General features: G+C 58.7%; 1 protein-coding gene across 1 annotated transcript in view; it reads left to right on the top strand.

Annotated features, from left to right (window-relative positions):
• The first annotated feature begins 3,338 nt into the window (after positions 1 to 3,338).
• PCGF3 (polycomb group ring finger 3) overlaps positions 3,339 to 4,329 on the top strand; it is a 22,974-nt gene continuing 21,983 nt past the window's right edge. Inside the window, exons 1-3 of the mRNA XM_005886448.2 lie at positions 3,339 to 3,358; positions 3,997 to 4,035; positions 4,262 to 4,329. The gene's annotated coding sequence lies outside the window, so the exon portion shown is untranslated. The remainder of the gene's footprint in view (positions 3,359 to 3,996; positions 4,036 to 4,261) is intronic.

Here is a 4,329-nt window from a genome sequence, read left to right as displayed (position 1 = left end):
GGGAGGCCCAGCACAGCCGGTGCCCAGGGAGGGGCAAGAAGCCTACCTTCCCTCTTCTCGGATGTCAAGTCATGTCACCTTACTTTTCTTTCTTCCTTTTTCTCTTTCTTTCTTTCTTTTAAATACATTTTTATTGATTTCTAGAGAGAAAGAGAGAAGGAGAGAGGGATAGAAACATCAACGATGAGAGAATAATCGATCGGCTGCCTCCTGCACACCCCGCACTGGGGATAGGGCCTGCGACCGGCACGTGCCCTGACGTATTCGAACCGTGACCTCCTGGTTTACAGGTCGATGCTCAACCACTGAGCCACGCCAACTGGGCTCATCTTACTCTTCTACCCGTGTTTTATTTGGGGGGAAACACAGTGGAGAAAAACTGCAAGGATTATAGAGGGAGCACCTTCTCCCCTCCCCCGCCAGGTCCAGTCATTGGTTGTCTTGCCGCATTCGCTTCATGCCTTTCTCATACTCACTTATTGTCGGATTGTGAGAGGGGCTGCGGCTGACCGTGCATTCGCGAGGGGATTCAGGCAGCAGGGCCAGGAATGGGGTCTCCTCAGGTCTGTGGGGCTGTCCTCACACTCGGGGCTGGGGGCACTTTTTCTCGAGTCAGCTAATAGCCTGCCCACCTCCAAATCTCCCGGTGTCTCGAGAGCGTCTTTGCCGGCGATTCTCCCTTCCCTGACACCGGCAGGCTCCCAGCGTGGCCCGGGCCGTGCCCCTTCCTGTCTTTCCATGTCAGGCTCCCACTGCCCCCGCGTCATCGCTGGCAGACCGCCTGTCTGATTTCTGGTCTTCACTGGGGTGCTGTCCCCCTGCGCTCTGCACTGGGGAGTGCGGGAGAGGCAGGTGCTTCGTGCTGTGCTGTCGGGGTCATGCCATCCGCGTGGGTATCACTTGGGTTGCGCTGCTGGCCACACCTGTCAGCCCCCGATTTCCAGGGCCCTGGGGCGGGAGGAGCCTGCCGGGGAGCAAAGGCTGTCAGGACAGCCCTGGAGTCCCGCACAGGAGCCCAGAGCCGGGCCTTTGTCTGGCGACCGACTTACACTGTGTCTCGCTAGAGGCTGAACCCCTGGCCCTTGGGCCGTTCAGCGCAGGAGCGTCCACAGGCCACTCCGTCTTTTTCAGGGGCACGTCCCCGTCCCACCGGGCGGCTTCGATGCTTTCAGCTGACTCTGTACCCACTGAGTGGGTAGAAGGTGTTTGAAGTCGTTCATGGGAACATGACTTTTGCTGTCGAATAAAGTAACTGCCTTTCCTTGCACAGAGATGGGCCTGGCAGGAGGCAGTTAATTTTCCCGGGCTTTTCATCCAGGCGCCTGGCGAGGCCACAGCGATCAGATGGGGCGTCTCAGTCCGCCCGGCTGCCCTAAGGCAGTGTCCCAGGCTTCCCGGGTCTGAGGTCCGAGATCCTGGTTCCGGGCGAGGACCCCTCTCACTGTGCTCACTGATCCCGACACGGGACCCCGCCGTGCATCTAAGCCTAACCGCCCCACATTTGGGGGCCGGTGCAGTGCGTACCGAGGGTTTAGCAGCCTGTCTCGTCTCTGGGCCTGGGAGGCTCATCGCCGAGGGAAAGTTTTGCAGAGTTGGTGGCCACTGTTTTCCGTGCTTGGGAAACTGGCTCTTTTGCTAGGAGCTGCCCTGCTTCTAGAGACTGTTGTCTTCGTTTTCTGTGGCTGCATAACGAATTGCCACACACCCGGTGGCTTCAAAGGGCCACCACTCACTCGCCACAGGTCTGGGGCAGCACAGTGGGGCTGGCTCGGGCCACAGGAAATGGCGCATCAGCCCGGTGGTGGCTCTGGTCTCGGGCCCTGTCCCTCTCCCTGTGCACTGGCTGGAGCAGGGCACCCTCAGCTCCCAGGGCCCAGTCCTGTGCCCCGGGCTGTGGCAGCTGACATGGCGCTGCTTTCTGCCCGGCCAGCAGGGCTCCTCCCTCTGACAGCCCCTCTCACCAGCCAGAGAGAACTCTGCTCCCGAAGGCCTGCCACGCGGTCAGGCCACCAGGCTCTGCTTTTTTTTTTTTAATGCATTTTTATTGATTTAGGAGAGGGAGATAGAAACATCATTGATCAGTTGCCTCCTGCACGCCCCCTACTGGGGATCAAGCACACAACCCAGGCATGTGCCCTGACCGGGACTTGAACCGTGACCTCCTGGTTCATAGGTCAGGGCCCAACCATTGAGCCACGCAGCCAGGCCACTTTTTATTTTTGTTTCTGTTAATCCTCACCTGAGGATATTTTTCCATTGATTTTTAGCGAGAGTGGAAGGGAGGGGGAGAGAGAGAGAGAAACATCCATGTGAGAGAGACACAGTGATTGGTTGCCTCTTGCACGTGCCCCAACCCCGGCCAAGGATCAAGCCTGCAACCAAGGTGCATGCCCTCAACCGGAATTAAGCCGTGACCCTTCAGTCCATGGGCAAGTGCTGTACCTACTGAGCCACACCGGCCAGGGCTATTCTTAATTCTCTACGTTTTTTAAAAACTCAGGAATGGAGCCCTGGCCAGTGGTTCAGTGGTTAGAGCACCAGCCAGTGCACCCAGTTCGATTCAAGGGTGTGTGTACCTGGCCCCCTTGGGGCGCCTGCAGAAGGCAACCAATCAGTGTGTCTCACTCCCATCGATGTCTCCCTTTCTCTCTCTCTCTCTCTCTCTCTCTCTCGCTCTCTCCCAAATATCGGGGGAGAGATCCTTCAGTGAGGATTAACAACAACAACAAAAATTGGGAATGGGTAATGAATTTCGTCAAGGGATTTTTTGTGTGCATTGGGAGATCTTATCATTTTTCTCCGTTTGGTCACAAATTACATGTATTTCTCATACTCAATCCTGTACTGGGATCAACCCGGCTCGTCGAGCAGGACCTGCTATCCCGACGGGCGCGGCGCCTCCTCGGCTCTGTCCACCGCGGGCTCGGTCTGCGATTCCCGCCGGCCTGGCCGGTGTGCATGCCACGGTAGCTTCCTAAGACGAGGTGGAAGTTACTGTCCTTACTGCTGCCCCAGGGAGTTGCTTGAGATGGGGGTCGGGAGAGCCGCTTCCAAGTAGTTACCGAACTTTCTGGGTTTCTGTGTTTACAGCCTGGACCAGGAATGTATCGGTTTTATACAAATTTGCAACTTTACCAGCACAGACTTGTCCATACCATTCGGCTGTTGCTCACGTGTCACGTTTTTCGGTGAAGCGTCACGGGCACCCTGCCCCGCCCGACTCTGACTCACCTGCCGGCCACCTTCCGACCTGCCCTGCCCACTGCGGTTACCGGTTACCGTCACTGCCTCTTCCCCATGAAGTGCGGCCCAGGCACCTGTGCTTGTCTGCCGCTGGCAGAGGCCGCACTGTGACGGGGTAGGGAGCCACGGCCACGCCACCCGTGCTGGGCAGGGGGATATGGCCGCACTGTGACGGGGTAGGGAGCCACGGCCACGCCACCCGTGTTGGGCAGGGGGATGTGGCCGGCACTGTGACGAAATAGGGAGCCACGGCCACGCCACCCGTGCTGGGCAGGGGGATGTGGCCGGCACTGTGACGGGGTAGGGAGCCACGGCCACGCCACCCGTGCTGGGCAGGGGGATGTGGCCGGCACCGCCTTGTGCAAGGGCCCCCAGGCCTGCATCTCCCTCCTGCCGCCCTCCCCTCTGCCTTTTTTTGTGAAACTTAATTGAGCTTCAAAGAGTAGTTAATAAAAAAACAAAACAAAAAAACAAACAAAAAAAACAAAGAGTAGTTAATAAGAAATGCAGTTATGGGAAAGCTTGGAGTGCAGATGACAGAGATGGGATGTAATGTGAACATCGGGCTGGCGTTTCTCTGGCCCGTGGCTCCGAGGCTGTGTTTATCCTGTTGTTCAACCCCACGCGTTCTCAGTGGCGTTAGGGCTGTGACTTCTGTACCTGGTCCTCCCAGAGCCTTTTCTTACCCGCCCCGCCTGGCTCCTGTGGGGGCAGGGCCGGCAGCACCGGTGACGCCTGTGTCTGTCTCCACAGGCCCCAGCATGTAGCGGAGGGTCCCGGCCGCCCATCCAGGTGAGAGCAGCGCGCACGCGGAGGGGCTGTGGGGACCTGGAGCCACAGAAAGGCGGCCCTTGGCTCCTGAGAGCTCGGGGAGCGGCCGGCTGTGCACGGAACCACGTGTTCCCCGGCTAGTGCGGTGGGCTCCGTCCGCTGGTGGCTACGGACTCCGAACAGCCCAGCAGAACTCGGTGCAGGAGCGCGTCACCCAGGGTGACTGAGCCGGGCTGTTTCTGTGCAGAAAATGGAAAAGGAGCAGAGGACGGAAGGAAGGCGCGGGGGTGGAGACGCGGAGTGCGGAGCGCGGCA

Source organism: Myotis brandtii, unplaced genomic scaffold (genome assembly GCF_000412655.1).
Source record: "Myotis brandtii unplaced genomic scaffold, ASM41265v1 scaffold986, whole genome shotgun sequence".
Classification (NCBI taxonomy): Eukaryota; Metazoa; Chordata; class Mammalia; order Chiroptera; family Vespertilionidae; genus Myotis; species Myotis brandtii.
The sequence above is the reverse complement of the archived record's forward strand: the minus strand, read 5'-3'. Positions and strand labels throughout refer to the sequence as shown.